Source organism: Phyllobates terribilis, unplaced genomic scaffold, assembly GCF_046119375.1.
Source record: "Phyllobates terribilis strain yellow unplaced genomic scaffold, ASM4611937v1 Scaffold_217__1_contigs__length_3308461, whole genome shotgun sequence".
NCBI classification, from domain to species: domain Eukaryota; kingdom Metazoa; phylum Chordata; class Amphibia; order Anura; family Dendrobatidae; genus Phyllobates; species Phyllobates terribilis.
Window position 1 is genome coordinate 2,362,391 of NW_027362977.1, and position 15,534 is coordinate 2,377,924.

Genomic DNA, 15,534 nt, shown 5'->3' on the forward strand with positions numbered 1-15,534 from the left:
CAGTTGCTGAAGTTGAACCAAAATGAGCTTGTAATCTGGCTTCTGCAACTTTGAACATGAAAAATCCAATGAGGAGAAGAAAAGCAAAGCCAAAGAGTCCATCCCAAAATCCGAGAAACAAGCAAAATGAACAAAAAACATTGAATTCAATTCTTTCTGATTTTAGAAACTGCATTAAAGAAGGGGTGCACCGGTCCTGGAGATACTGCAATACCAGGTCAATGCGTGGAGTGGACAGAGCAAGCTCTTTTTCCATCTCCCTGTTCTAAAAATCCATTTAATATATGGTCCCCAGATAGGGGACGTATCAGATATTAAACTGATAAGAACAGATTTTTTTTTTTTTGAAAGCCCGAATTCGTGTACAAAACCCGAGTGCGCTTAAAAAAGTGACAAGTGCCACAAAAAAAGTGCACTAGGATGCTGGTCTTCTTGAAACCCTCTCCAAAAGGAGAAGGGTCCCCCAAACCATTCCCCGTCCCTCCGAGCCAAAAGGCCACAGCGAGGAATAGGGACAAAAAGCCACCTCCAGCCGAAGCCAGAGGCGACCCAATCTTACCCCCAGCACCTGCCCGAGTTCTCACCCGAGCAAGGCACTGGGAGCCAAAGACTGTGCTCCCCTCCCGGAAGAGGGGAGCCAACAACGCTCTCCTCCCGAAAGAGGAGAGCCAGGGGGGGTTCAGGGGGGAGCGGAACCTGATGGCCACACACTCCCCCCCTAGACCTGCCAAGAGAGGAACCCGTAAGGGAACCGCATCCCGACAAAATCCTAGTAGGACGTGACACACGTGAATAAGTGGACACACAGTGACAAAGAAATTAAATAAATAGTGAAGGTTTCACAGTATAATACTGCCCGGACCTTCGACCGGGAATTGAAAAATTCCCCATCCTAAGGCCAGAAGGCCCGGAATAAGGGTGTGTGCGAAGAAAGAAAATTTGAAGTGCTTGTGCAAATGTGCCATAAACTCAAGTGGGGTTCCCAATCCCAGTGAGTTAAGGCACCCCAGGGTCACCACTCCTGGGGCACTTCACACTTCGGGCTTTCGATCTTCCCCGGCCCAATGGCGTCGATCCTGGGGGGCCATGCTTTCCACCAGATGACTATATTAGCCACCTGGCGTACTAACAAGCGCCTAAACCCCAGTGTGCATAATGTATCAATCTACTAGGGCGGCCAACATCCAAAACCGCCTTTTCGAAAGATACTACACTTGATCTTAGCCAAAAGGCCGAGAAGCGATAACCAGAATTGGTTTCAAACTACGGAGCCACCCAAGGATCCTGAAAAGTCCATTTGTGGAGATGAGCTCCTGGACTCCCGTTAAGAAGACATGTTGTCAACCTCTAGATCCCTTACATGCCTGCACTTTTCGGCTTGCTGCTGCTGCAATCCACGCGTTTTAGATCTGCATAACTCCACCTCTTTAAACACAGCACCTTCACCCCCTGCTGTTCCCACCCGCCTCAACACCGTTGGAAGGGAGGAGAACCAATTAAGGCGGGGGGTGGGGTGGAACGAGCAGCTGTCTACCCTTAGCAGGAGGGCTCCTGATTACATACCTCTCCTGCTGCTGCTGCTGCTGGCTGTCCAGCAGCAGACTGAAGGTGGCTGCTGCTGTGCACAGGTATATAAAGGCTCAGAGCCTATTATGACACGCGCAGCCAGCGTTCCATTGCCACATTCCATCTACTGCAGGCAGGATACCTGGCTGGCTGAATGTCGCTGAGAAGCTCACAGAGACCGCCATAAGCAACAGTTTAACAGAATGCCACAGACTAATCAACCAAACTTTTTGGGTTGGGTTCTCTTTTATAGTCTGCAGGCATTAAATGAAAGAAGTCAGTGTTCCAGCAGAAGGAGACAACGTTTCAGAAAAGGCATTGTAGCAAACCAAAAAAGAAATTTTAAGCGCAGCAGAGTAACCAGCGCACATACCTGTTAGCTCAGGTGAGTTTAAAAGGCTGCTGTTGATAACAAGGGCATTTGCTAAATAGATGGTGTGTGTGCAACAATATACTGAAAGGTCAATTATATTGTGCAGCTTATCTCACCACCTGTAGTTATTTAGGTGAAAGCTCCAAAATGCTTGCCTAATATGTCTGTTTATCCAAAAGGAAGTAAAAAGGGAGAGCTAGAAAGATAGCATTGCATCACATTACATGGCAATGCAATGCACAGTTGCTGAAGTTGAACCAAAATGAGCTTGTAATCTGGCTTCTGCAACTTTGAACATGAAAAATCCAATGAGGAGAAGAAAAGCAAAGCCAAAGAGTCCATCCCAAAATCCGACAAACAAGCAAAATGAACAAAAATCATTGAATTCAATTCTTTCTGATTTTAGAAACTGCATTAAAGAAGGGGTGCACCGGTCCTGGAGATACTGCAATACCAGGTCAATGCGTGGAGTGGACAGAGCAAGCTCTTTTTCCATCTCCCTGTTCTAAAAATCCATTTAATATATGGTCCCCAGATAGGGGACGTATCAGATATTAAACTGATAAGAACAGATACTACACTTGATCTTAGCCAAAAGGCCGAGAAGCGATAACCAGAATTGGTTTCAAACTACGGAGCCACCCAAGGATCCTGAAAAGTCCATTTGTGGAGATGAGCTCCTGGACTCCCGTTAAGAAGACATGTTGTCAACCTCTAGATCCCTTACATGCCTGCACTTTTCGGCTTGCTGCTGCTGCAATCCACGCGTTTTAGATCTGCATAACTCCACCTCTTTAAACACAGCACCTTCACCCCCTGCTGTTCCCACCCGCCTCAACACCGTTGGAAGGGAGGAGAACCAATTAAGGCGGGGGGTGGGGTGGAACGAGCAGCTGTCTACCCTTAGCAGGAGGGCTCCTGATTACATACCTCTCCTGCTGCTGCTGCTGCTGGCTGTCCAGCAGCAGACTGAAGGTGGCTGCTGCTGTGCACAGGTATATAAAGGCTCAGAGCCTATTATGACACGCACAGCCAGCGTTCCATTGCCACATTCCATCTACTGCAGGCAGGATACCTGGCTGGCTGAATGTCGCTGAGAAGCTCACAGAGACCGCCATAAGCAACAGTTTAACAGAATGCCACAGACTAATCAACCAAACTTTTTGGGTTGGGTTCTCTTTTATAGTCTGCAGGCATTAAATGAAAGAAGTCAGTGTTCCAGCAGAAGGAGACAACGTTTCAGAAAAGGCATTGTAGCAAACCAAAAAAGAAATTTTAAGCGCAGCAGAGTAACCAGCGCACATACCTGTTAGCTCAGGTGAGTTTAAAAGGCTGCTGTTGATAACAAGGGCATTTGCTAAATAGATGGTGTGTGTGCAACAATATACTGAAAGGTCAATTATATTGTGCAGCTTATCTCACCACCTGTAGTTATTTAGGTGAAAGCTCCAAAATGCTTGCCTAATATGTCTGTTTATCCAAAAGGAAGTAAAAAGGGAGAGCTAGAAAGATAGCATTGCATCACATTACATGGCAATGCAATGCACAGTTGCTGAAGTTGAACCAAAATGAGCTTGTAATCTGGCTTCTGCAACTTTGAACATGAAAAATCCAATGAGGAGAAGAAAAGCAAAGCCAAAGAGTCCATCCCAAAATCCGACAAACAAGCAAAATGAACAAAAAACATTGAATTCAATTCTTTCTGATTTTAGAAACTGCATTAAAGAAGGGGTGCACCGGTCCTGGAGATACTGCAATACCAGGTCAATGCGTGGAGTGGACAGAGCAAGCTCTTTTTCCATCTCCCTGTTCTAAAAATCCATTTATTATATGGTCCCCAGATAGGGGACGTATCAGATATTAAACTGATAAGAACAGATTTTTTTTTTTTTTTATCGAAAGCCCGAATTCGTGTACAAAACCCGAGTGCGCTTAAAAAAGTGACAAGTGCCACAAAAAAAAGTGCACTAGGATGCTGGTCTTCTTGAAACCCTCTCCAAAAGGAGAAGGGTCCCCCAAACCATTCCCCGTCCCTCCGAGCCAGAAGGCCACAGCGAGGAACAGGGACAAATAGCCACCTCCAGCCGGAGCCAGAGGCGACCCAATCTTAACCCCAATACCTGCCCGAGTTCTCACCCGAGCAAGGCACTGGGAGCCAAAGACTGTGCTCCCCTCCCGGAAGAGGGGAGCCAACAACGCTCTCCTCCCGAAAGAGGAGAGCCAGTGGGGTTCAGGGGGGAGCGGAACCTGATGGCCACACACTCCCCCCCTAGACCTGCCAAGAGAGGAACCCGTAAGGGAACCGCATCCCGACAAAATCCTAGTAAGGACGTGGACACACGTGAAAAAGTGGACACACAGTGACAAAAAAAAATTAAATAAATAGTGAAGGTTTCACAGTATAATACTGCCCGGACCTTCGACCGGGAATTGAAAAATTCCCCATCCTAAGGCCAGAAGGCCCGGAATAAGGGTGTGTGTGAAGAAAGAAATATTGAAGTGCTAGTGCAAATGTGCCATAAACTCAAGTGGGGTTCCCAATCCCAGTGAGTTAAGGCACCCCAGGGTCACCACTCCTGGGGCACTTCACACTTCGGGCTTTCGATCTTCCCCGGCCCAATGGCGTCGATCCTGGGGGGCCATGCTTTCCACCAGATGACTATATTAGCCACCTGGCGTACTAACAAGCGCCTAAACCCCAGTGTGCATAATGTATCAATCTACTAGGGCGGCCAACATCCAAAACCGCCTTTTCGAAAGATACTACACTTGATCTTAGCCAAAAGGCCGAGAAGCGATAACCAGAATTGGTTTCAAACTACGGAGCCACCCAAGGATCCTGAAAAGTCCATTTGTGGAGATGAGCTCCTGGACTCCCGTTAAGAAGACATGTTGTCAACCTCTAGATCCCTTACATGCCTGCACTTTTCGGCTTGCTGCTGCTGCAATCCACGCGTTTTAGATCTGCATAACTCCACCTCTTTAAACACAGCACCTTCACCCCCTGCTGTTCCCACCCGCCTCAACACCGTTGGAAGGGAGGAGAACCAATTAAGGCGGGGGGTGGGGTGGAACGAGCAGCTGTCTACCCTTAGCAGGAGGGCTCCTGATTACATACCTCTCCTGCTGCTGCTGCTGCTGGCTGTCCAGCAGCAGACTGAAGGTGGCTGCTGCTGTGCACAGGTATATAAAGGCTCAGAGCCTATTATGACACGCGCAGCCAGCGTTCCATTGCCACATTCCATCTACTGCAGGCAGGATACCTGGCTGGCTGAATGTCGCTGAGAAGCTCACAGAGACCGCCATAAGCAACAGTTTAACAGAATGCCACAGACTAATCAACCAAACTTTTTGGGTTGGGTTCTCTTTTATAGTCTGCAGGCATTAAATGAAAGAAGTCAGTGTTCCAGCAGAAGGAGACAACGTTTCAGAAAAGGCATTGTAGCAAACCAAAAAAGAAATTTTAAGCGCAGCAGAGTAACCAGCGCACATACCTGTTAGCTCAGGTGAGTTTAAAAGGCTGCTGTTGATAACAAGGGCATTTGCTAAATAGATGGTGTGTGTGCAACAATATACTGAAAGGTCAATTATATTGTGCAGCTTATCTCACCACCTGTAGTTATTTAGGTGAAAGCTCCAAAATGCTTGCCTAATATGTCTGTTTATCCAAAAGGAAGTAAAAAGGGAGAGCTAGAAAGATAGCATTGCATCACATTACATGGCAATGCAATGCACAGTTGCTGAAGTTGAACCAAAATGAGCTTGTAATCTGGCTTCTGCAACTTTGAACATGAAAAATCCAATGAGGAGAAGAAAAGCAAAGCCAAAGAGTCCATCCCAAAATCCGACAAACAAGCAAAATGAACAAAAAACATTGAATTCAATTCTTTCTGATTTTAGAAACTGCATTAAAGAAGGGGTGCACCGGTCCTGGAGATACTGCAATACCAGGTCAATGCGTGGAGTGGACAGAGCAAGCTCTTTTTCCATCTCCCTGTTCTAAAAATCCATTTAATATATGGTCCCCAGATAGGGGACGTATCAGATATTAAACTGATAAGAACAGATACTACACTTGATCTTAGCCAAAAGGCCGAGAAGCGATAACCAGAATTGGTTTCAAACTACGGAGCCACCCAAGGATCCTGAAAAGTCCATTTGTGGAGATGAGCTCCTGGACTCCCGTTAAGAAGACATGTTGTCAACCTCTAGATCCCTTACATGCCTGCACTTTTCGGCTTGCTGCTGCTGCAATCCACGCGTTTTAGATCTGCATAACTCCACCTCTTTAAACACAGCACCTTCACCCCCTGCTGTTCCCACCCGCCTCAACACCGTTGGAAGGGAGGAGAACCAATTAAGGCGGGGGGTGGGGTGGAACGAGCAGCTGTCTACCCTTAGCAGGAGGGCTCCTGATTACATACCTCTCCTGCTGCTGCTGCTGCTGGCTGTCCAGCAGCAGACTGAAGGTGGCTGCTGCTGTGCACAGGTATATAAAGGCTCAGAGCCTATTATGACACGCGCAGCCAGCGTTCCATTGCCACATTCCATCTACTGCAGGCAGGATACCTGGCTGGCTGAATGTCGCTGAGAAGCTCACAGAGACCGCCATAAGCAACAGTTTAACAGAATGCCACAGACTAATCAACCAAACTTTTTGGGTTGGGTTCTCTTTTATAGTCTGCAGGCATTAAATGAAAGAAGTCAGTGTTCCAGCAGAAGGAGACAACGTTTCAGAAAAGGCATTGTAGCAAACCAAAAAAGAAATTTTAAGCGCAGCAGAGTAACCAGCGCACATACCTGTTAGCTCAGGTGAGTTTAAAAGGCTGCTGTTGATAACAAGGGCATTTGCTAAATAGATGGTGTGTGTGCAACAATATACTGAAAGGTCAATTATATTGTGCAGCTTATCTCACCACCTGTAGTTATTTAGGTGAAAGCTCCAAAATGCTTGCCTAATATGTCTGTTTATCCAAAAGGAAGTAAAAAGGGAGAGCTAGAAAGATAGCATTGCATCACATTACATGGCAATGCAATGCACAGTTGCTGAAGTTGAACCAAAATGAGCTTGTAATCTGGCTTCTGCAGCTTTGAACATGAAAAATCCAATGAGGAGAAGAAAAGCAAAGCCAAAGAGTCCATCCCAAAATCCGACAAACAAGCAAAATGAACAAAAAACATTGAATTCAATTCTTTCTGATTTTAGAAACTGCATTAAAGAAGGGGTGCACCGGTCCTGGAGATACTGCAATACCAGGTCAATGCGTGGAGTGGACAGAGCAAGCTCTTTTTCCATCTCCCTGTTCTAAAAATCCATTTATTATATGGTCCCCAGATAGGGGACGTATCAGATATTAAACTGATAAGAACAGATTTTTTTTTTTTTTTATCGAAAGCCCGAATTCGTGTACAAAACCCGAGTGCGCTTAAAAAAGTGACAAGTGCCACAAAAAAAAGTGCACTAGGATGCTGGTCTTCTTGAAACCCTCTCCAAAAGGAGAAGGGTCCCCCAAACCATTCCCCGTCCCTCCGAGCCAGAAGGCCACAGCGAGGAACAGGGACAAATAGCCACCTCCAGCCGGAGCCAGAGGCGACCCAATCTTACCCCCAATACCTGCCCGAGTTCTCACCCGAGCAAGGCACTGGGAGCCAAAGACTGTGCTCCCCTCCCGGAAGAGGGGAGCCAACAACGCTCTCCTCCCGAAAGAGGAGAGCCAGTGGGGTTCAGGGGGGAGCGGAACCTGATGGCCACACACTCCCCCCCTAGACCTGCCAAGAGAGGAACCCGTAAGGGAACCGCATCCCGACAAAATCCTAGTAAGGACGTGGACACACGTGAAAAAGTGGACACACAGTGACAAAAAAAAATTAAATAAATAGTGAAGGTTTCACAGTATAATACTGCCCGGACCTTCGACCGGGAATTGAAAAATTCCCCATCCTAAGGCCAGAAGGCCCGGAATAAGGGTGTGTGTGAAGAAAGAAATATTGAAGTGCTAGTGCAAATGTGCCATAAACTCAAGTGGGGTTCCCAATCCCAGTGAGTTAAGGCACCCCAGGGTCACCACTCCTGGGGCACTTCACACTTCGGGCTTTCGATCTTCCCCGGCCCAATGGCGTCGATCCTGGGGGGCCATGCTTTCCACCAGATGACTATATTAGCCACCTGGCGTACTAACAAGCGCCTAAACCCCAGTGTGCATAATGTATCAATCTACTAGGGCGGCCAACATCCAAAACCGCCTTTTCGAAAGATACTACACTTGATCTTAGCCAAAAGGCCGAGAAGCGATAACCAGAATTGGTTTCAAACTACGGAGCCACCCAAGGATCCTGAAAAGTCCATTTGTGGAGATGAGCTCCTGGACTCCCGTTAAGAAGACATGTTGTCAACCTCTAGATCCCTTACATGCCTGCACTTTTCGGCTTGCTGCTGCTGCAATCCACGCGTTTTAGATCTGCATAACTCCACCTCTTTAAACACAGCACCTTCACCCCCTGCTGTTCCCACCCGCCTCAACACCGTTGGAAGGGAGGAGAACCAATTAAGGCGGGGGGTGGGGTGGAACGAGCAGCTGTCTACCCTTAGCAGGAGGGCTCCTGATTACATACCTCTCCTGCTGCTGCTGCTGCTGGCTGTCCAGCAGCAGACTGAAGGTGGCTGCTGCTGTGCACAGGTATATAAAGGCTCAGAGCCTATTATGACACGCGCAGCCAGCGTTCCATTGCCACATTCCATCTACTGCAGGCAGGATACCTGGCTGGCTGAATGTCGCTGAGAAGCTCACAGAGACCGCCATAAGCAACAGTTTAACAGAATGCCACAGACTAATCAACCAAACTTTTTGGGTTGGGTTCTCTTTTATAGTCTGCAGGCATTAAATGAAAGAAGTCAGTGTTCCAGCAGAAGGAGACAACGTTTCAGAAAAGGCATTGTAGCAAACCAAAAAAGAAATTTTAAGCGCAGCTGAGTAACCAGCGCACATACCTGTTAGCTCAGGTGAGTTTAAAAGGCTGCTGTTGATAACAAGGGCATTTGCTAAATAGATGGTGTGTGTGCAACAATATGCTGAAAGGTCAATTATATTGTGCAGCTTATCTCACCACCTGTAGTTATTTAGGTGAAAGCTCCAAAATGCTTGCCTAATATGTCTGTTTATCCAAAAGGAAGTAAAAAGGGAGAGCTAGAAAGATAGCATTGCATCACATTACATGGCAATGCAATGCAAAGTTGCTGAAGTTGAACCAAAATGAGCTTGTAATCTGGCTTCTGCAACTTTGAACATGAAAAATCCAATGAGGAGAAGAAAAGCAAAGCCAAAGAGTCCATCCCAAAATCCGACAAACAAGCAAAATGAACAAAAATCATTGAATTCAATTCTTTCTGATTTTAGAAACTGCATTAAAGAAGGGGTGCACCGGTCCTGGAGATACTGCAATACCAGGTCAATGCGTGGAGTGGACAGAGCAAGCTCTTTTTCCATCTCCCTGTTCTAAAAATCCATTTAATATATGGTCCCCAGATAGGGGACGTATCAGATATTAAACTGATAAGAACAGATACTACACTTGATCTTAGCCAAAAGGCCGAGAAGCGATAACCAGAATTGGTTTCAAACTACGGAGCCACCCAAGGATCCTGAAAAGTCCATTTGTGGAGATGAGCTCCTGGACTCCCGTTAAGAAGACATGTTGTCAACCTCTAGATCCCTTACATGCCTGCACTTTTCGGCTTGCTGCTGCTGCAATCCACGCGTTTTAGATCTGCATAACTCCACCTCTTTAAACACAGCACCTTCACCCCCTGCTGTTCCCACCCGCCTCAACACCGTTGGAAGGGAGGAGAACCAATTAAGGCGGGGGGTGGGGTGGAACGAGCAGCTGTCTACCCTTAGCAGGAGGGCTCCTGATTACATACCTCTCCTGCTGCTGCTGCTGGCTGTCCAGCAGCAGACTGAAGGTGGCTGCTGCTGTGCACAGGTATATAAAGGCTCAGAGCCTATTATGACACGCGCAGCCAGCGTTCCATTGCCACATTCCATCTACTGCAGGCAGGATACCTGGCTGGCTGAATGTCGCTGAGAAGCTCACAGAGACCGCCATAAGCAACAGTTTAACAGAATGCCACAGACTAATCAACCAAACTTTTTGGGTTGGGTTCTCTTTTATAGTCTGCAGGCATTAAATGAAAGAAGTCAGTGTTCCAGCAGAAGGAGACAACGTTTCAGAAAAGGCATTGTAGCAAACCAAAAAAGAAATTTTAAGCGCAGCAGAGTAACCAGCGCACATACCTGTTAGCTCAGGTGAGTTTAAAAGGCTGCTGTTGATAACAAGGGCATTTGCTAAATAGATGGTGTGTGTGCAACAATATACTGAAAGGTCAATTATATTGTGCAGCTTATCTCACCACCTGTAGTTATTTAGGTGAAAGCTCCAAAATGCTTGCCTAATATGTCTGTTTATCCAAAAGGAAGTAAAAAGGGAGAGCTAGAAAGATAGCATTGCATCACATTACATGGCAATGCAATGCACAGTTGCTGAAGTTGAACCAAAATGAGCTTGTAATCTGGCTTCTGCAACTTTGAACATGAAAAATCCAATGAGGAGAAGAAAAGCAAAGCCAAAGAGTCCATCCCAAAATCCGACAAACAAGCAAAATGAACAAAAAACATTGAATTCTATTCTTTCTGATTTTAGAAACTGCATTAAAGAAGGGGTGCACCGGTCCTGGAGATACTGCAATACCAGGTCAATGCGTGGAGTGGACAGAGCAAGCTCTTTTTCCATCTCCCTGTTCTAAAAATCCATTTAATATATGGTCCCCAGATAGGGGACGTATCAGATATTAAACTGATAAGAACAGATACTACACTTGATCTTAGCCAAAAGGCCGAGAAGCGATAACCAGAATTGGTTTCAAACTACGGAGCCACCCAAGGATCCTGAAAAGTCCATTTGTGGAGATGAGCTCCTGGACTCCCGTTAAGAAGACATGTTGTCAACCTCTAGATCCCTTACATGCCTGCACTTTTCGGCTTGCTGCTGCTGCAATCCACGCGTTTTAGATCTGCATAACTCCACCTCTTTAAACACAGCACCTTCACCCCCTGCTGTTCCCACCCGCCTCAACACCGTTGGAAGGGAGGAGAACCAATTAAGGCGGGGGGTGGGGTGGAACGAGCAGCTGTCTACCCTTAGCAGGAGGGCTCCTGATTACATACCTCTCCTGCTGCTGCTGGCTGTCCAGCAGCAGACTGAAGGTGGCTGCTGCTGTGCACAGGTATATAAAGGCTCAGAGCCTATTATGACACGCGCAGCCAGCGTTCCATTGCCACATTCCATCTACTGCAGGCAGGATACCTGGCTGGCTGAATGTCGCTGAGAAGCTCACAGAGACCGCCATAAGCAACAGTTTAACAGAATGCCACAGACTAATCAACCAAACTTTTTGGGTTGGGTTCTCTTTTATAGTCTGCAGGCATTAAATGAAAGAAGTCAGTGTTCCAGCAGAAGGAGACAACGTTTCAGAAAAGGCATTGTAGCAAACCAAAAAAGAAATTTTAAGCGCAGCAGAGTAACCAGCGCACATACCTGTTAGCTCAGGTGAGTTTAAAAGGCTGCTGTTGATAACAAGGGCATTTGCTAAATAGATGGTGTGTGTGCAACAATATACTGAAAGGTCAATTATATTGTGCAGCTTATCTCACCACCTGTAGTTATTTAGGTGAAAGCTCCAAAATGCTTGCCTAATATGTCTGTTTATCCAAAAGGAAGTAAAAAGGGAGAGCTAGAAAGATAGCATTGCATCACATTACATGGCAATGCAATGCACAGTTGCTGAAGTTGAACCAAAATGAGCTTGTAATCTGGCTTCTGCAACTTTGAACATGAAAAATCCAATGAGGAGAAGAAAAGCAAAGCCAAAGAGTCCATCCCAAAATCCGACAAACAAGCAAAATGAACAAAAAACATTGAATTCAATTCTTTCTGATTTTAGAAACTGCATTAAAGAAGGGGTGCACCGGTCCTGGAGATACTGCAATACCAGGTCAATGCGTGGAGTGGACAGAGCAAGCTCTTTTTCCATCTCCCTGTTCTAAAAATCCATTTAATATATGGTCCCCAGATAGGGGACGTATCAGATATTAAACTGATAAGAACAGATTTTTTTTTGGTTGAATATATCTTTTATTAGCACAAAAAATAAGTTAACAGACAGTGTACAGTGCCGCAGCCCAGTACACACAGAATTCTACATCATATTTACATAGCATGAGGATACGACGCACTAACTAGACACATCACACCCCTATGCTACACAAAACACTCAATCTGAAAGAAAAAGCATGTCAATCAATACAGTACAACGAACCGTGATAAGGGATGGGGATTGGGAAAAAGGGGATGGGGAGGGGAAAATCACAGGCCCGAAGCTTTATTGAAAGACAAGACACATAAGGGGAGAGGGGGAGGAGGGGTTTAGTCCTCATCCTCGTCCTCCGGACCGTCCACGATGGAATAGTCTCTGAGCAGGCTGTGGATCAGCCTGCGGCAGTCCTGGATGGACATCCTCTCCCTCCTCAAGATGAGCCGGTTCCTGGCGACCCAAACGGCATCCTTGAAGCAGTTCATAAAGCGCCAAGCCTCCTGGATGGCTCCGACGGTATGAACCCCAGGGAAGAGTCCGTAAAGCACAGAATGGTGCGATAGGCTCGCCCTGGGGACAGAGTTCCTCAGGTCGTCCTCAAGGTCAGTCAACAGGCGCTGTGCAAATCCGCAGTCCCAAAAAGTGTGCAAAGATGTTTCCTCCACGAAGGGGCACCTTGGGCAGTACCGGGTCTTGCACAGGTTCCGGGCATGCATGAATGACCGGACGGGCAGTCCGCCCTGAATCGCCATCCACGACAAGTCCTTGTGCCCGTTGGTCAGCCTGTCAGACGACACATTTGTCCACACAGTCCCCAGCGTGTCCTGGTGAAGTCCTGTGATGTTCTCCACGTCATCCTTGGCTCTGATGAGCTTGTGGATAGTTTTGGGCTTCCACAAGTCGGGCTTGAGTCCCTCCAGTTGATGTTCCCCCACAAATCGAACGACGTCTCCGTAGAACCATGGCGTCGTCCAGTTGTAGGGGAAGGAGCTGTCCCACTTGTCCCAGCCGAGTCGCCTCCAAAGAGGAAGCAGGAAGAAGCGAGACATGGACCTGCCCGCGGAGCCACTACACTTGATCTTAGCCAAAAGGCCGAGAAGCGATAACCAGAATTGGTTTCAAACTACGGAGCCACCCAAGGATCCTGAAAAGTCCATTTGTGGAGATGAGCTCCTGGACTCCCGTTAAGAAGACATGTTGTCAACCTCTAGATCCCTTACATGCCTGCACTTTTCGGCTTGCTGCTGCTGCAATCCACGCGTTTTAGATCTGCATAACTCCACCTCTTTAAACACAGCACCTTCAACCCCTGCTGTTCCCACCCGCCTCAACACCGTTGGAAGGGAGGAGAACCAATTAAGGCGGGGGGTGGGGTGGAACGAGCAGCTGTCTACCCTTAGCAGGAGGGCTCCTGATTACATACCTCTCCTGCTGCTGCTGCTGCTGGCTGTCCAGCAGTAGACTGAAGGTGGCTGCTGCTGTGCACAGGTATATAAAGGCTCAGAGCCTATTATGACACGCGCAGCCAGCGTTCCATTGCCACATTCCATCTACTGCAGGCAGGATACCTGGCTGGCTGAATGTCGCTGAGAAGCTCACAGAGACCGCCATAAGCAACAGTTTAACAGAATGCCACAGACTAATCAACCAAACTTTTTGGGTTGGGTTCTCTTTTATAGTCTGCAGGCATTAAATGAAAGAAGTCAGTGTTCCAGCAGAAGGAGGCAACGTTTCAGAAAAGGCATTGTAGCAAACCAAAAAAGAAATTTTAAGCGCAGCAGAGTAACCAGCGCACATACCTGTTAGCTCAGGTGAGTTTAAAAGGCTGCTGTTGATAACAAGGGCATTTGCTAAATAGATGGTGTGTGTGCAACAATATACTGAAAGGTCAATTATATTGTGCAGCTTATCTCACCACCTGTAGTTATTTAGGTAAAAGCTCCAAAATGCTTGCCTAATATGTCTGTTTATCCAAAAGGAAGTAAAAAGGGAGAGCTAGAAATATAGCATTGCATCACATTACATGGCAATGCAATGCACAGTTGCTGAAGTTGAACCAAAATGAGCTTGTAATCTGGCTTCTGCAACTTTGAACATGAAAAATCCAATGAGGAGAAGAAAAGCAAAGCCAAAGAGTCCATCCCAAAATCCGACAAACAAGCAAAATGAACAAAAAACATTGAATTCAATTCTTTCTGATTTTAGAAACTGCATTAAAGAAGGGGTGCACCGGTCCTGGAGATACTGCAATACCAGGTCAATGCGTGGAGTGGACAGAGCAAGCTCTTTTTCCATCTCCCTGTTCTAAAAATCCATTTAATATATGGTCCCCAGATAGGGGACGTATCAGATATTAAACTGATAAGAACAGATACTACACTTGATCTTAGCCAAAAGGCCGAGAAGCGATAACCAGAATTGGTTTCAAACTACGGAGCCACCCAAGGATCCTGAAAAGTCCATTTGTGGAGATGAGCTCCTGGACTCCCGTTAAGAAGACATGTTGTCAACCTCTAGATCCCTTACATGCCTGCACTTTTCGGCTTGCTGCTGCTGCAATCCACGCGTTTTAGATCTGCATAACTCCACCTCTTTAAACACAGCACCTTCACCCCCTGCTGTTCCCACCCGCCTCAACACCGTTGGAAGGGAGGAGAACCAATTAAGGCGGGGGGTGGGGTGGAACGAGCAGCTGTCTACCCTTAGCAGGAGGGCTCCTGATTACATACCTCTCCTGCTGCTGCTGCTGCTGGCTGTCCAGCAGCAGACTGAAGGTGGCTGCTGCTGTGCACAGGTATATAAAGGCTCAGAGCCTATTATGACACGCGCAGCCAGCGTTCCATTGCCACATTCCATCTACTGCAGGCAGGATACCTGGCTGGCTGAATGTCGCTGAGAAGCTCACAGAGACCGCCATAAGCAACAGTTTAACAGAATGCCACAGACTAATCAACCAAACTTTTTGGGTTGGGTTCTCTTTTATAGTCTGCAGGCATTAAATGAAAGAAGTCAGTGTTCCAGCAGAAGGAGACAACGTTTCAGAAAAGGCATTGTAGCAAACCAAAAAAGAAATTTTAAGCGCAGCAGAGTAACCAGCGCACATACCTGTTAGCTCAGGTGAGTTTAAAAGGCTGCTGTTGATAACAAGGGCATTTGCTAAATAGATGGTGTGTGTGCAACAATATACTGAAAGGTCAATTATATTGTGCAGCTTATCTCACCACCTGTAGTTATTTAGGTGAAAGCTCCAAAATGCTTGCCTAATATGTCTGTTTATCCAAAAGGAAGTAAAAAGGGAGAGCTAGAAAGATAGCATTGCATCACATTACATGGCAATGCAATGCACAGTTGCTGAAGTTGAACCAAAATGAGCTTGTAATTTGGCTTCTGCAACTTTGAACATGAAAAATCCAATGAGGAGAAGAAAAGCAAAGCCAAAGAGTCCATC

General features: G+C 46.7%; 8 non-coding genes and 4 pseudogenes across 8 annotated transcripts; all 12 read right to left on the reverse strand.

Annotated features, from left to right (window-relative positions):
* Positions 1-180: 180 nt before the first annotated feature.
* On the reverse strand, positions 181-357 carry LOC141214375 (U2 spliceosomal RNA; annotated as a pseudogene).
* A 795-nt stretch (positions 358-1,152) lies between these two features.
* LOC141214414 (U2 spliceosomal RNA) lies at positions 1,153-1,244 on the reverse strand (annotated as a pseudogene).
* Positions 1,245-2,359: 1,115 nt separating this feature from the next.
* Positions 2,360-2,550, reverse strand: LOC141214417 (U2 spliceosomal RNA). The gene has a single exon (XR_012283646.1). It is a non-coding gene; the product is annotated as a U2 spliceosomal RNA (small nuclear RNA).
* A 1,115-nt stretch (positions 2,551-3,665) lies between these two features.
* On the reverse strand, positions 3,666-3,852 carry LOC141214381 (U2 spliceosomal RNA). Its single transcript, XR_012283638.1, has one exon. It is a non-coding gene; the product is annotated as a U2 spliceosomal RNA (small nuclear RNA).
* A 794-nt stretch (positions 3,853-4,646) lies between these two features.
* On the reverse strand, positions 4,647-4,738 carry LOC141214415 (U2 spliceosomal RNA; annotated as a pseudogene).
* A 1,115-nt stretch (positions 4,739-5,853) lies between these two features.
* On the reverse strand, positions 5,854-6,044 carry LOC141214419 (U2 spliceosomal RNA). The gene has a single exon (XR_012283648.1). It is a non-coding gene; the product is annotated as a U2 spliceosomal RNA (small nuclear RNA).
* A 1,115-nt stretch (positions 6,045-7,159) lies between these two features.
* LOC141214382 (U2 spliceosomal RNA) lies at positions 7,160-7,346 on the reverse strand. The gene has a single exon (XR_012283639.1). It is a non-coding gene; the product is annotated as a U2 spliceosomal RNA (small nuclear RNA).
* Positions 7,347-8,140: 794 nt separating this feature from the next.
* LOC141214416 (U2 spliceosomal RNA) lies at positions 8,141-8,232 on the reverse strand (annotated as a pseudogene).
* A 1,115-nt stretch (positions 8,233-9,347) lies between these two features.
* On the reverse strand, positions 9,348-9,538 carry LOC141214421 (U2 spliceosomal RNA). The gene has a single exon (XR_012283649.1). It is a non-coding gene; the product is annotated as a U2 spliceosomal RNA (small nuclear RNA).
* Positions 9,539-10,650: 1,112 nt separating this feature from the next.
* LOC141214422 (U2 spliceosomal RNA) lies at positions 10,651-10,841 on the reverse strand. Its single transcript, XR_012283650.1, has one exon. It is a non-coding gene; the product is annotated as a U2 spliceosomal RNA (small nuclear RNA).
* Positions 10,842-11,950: 1,109 nt separating this feature from the next.
* LOC141214357 (U2 spliceosomal RNA) lies at positions 11,951-12,146 on the reverse strand. The gene has a single exon (XR_012283623.1). It is a non-coding gene; the product is annotated as a U2 spliceosomal RNA (small nuclear RNA).
* A 2,159-nt stretch (positions 12,147-14,305) lies between these two features.
* LOC141214423 (U2 spliceosomal RNA) lies at positions 14,306-14,496 on the reverse strand. Its single transcript, XR_012283651.1, has one exon. It is a non-coding gene; the product is annotated as a U2 spliceosomal RNA (small nuclear RNA).
* Positions 14,497-15,534: the final 1,038 nt, after the last annotated feature.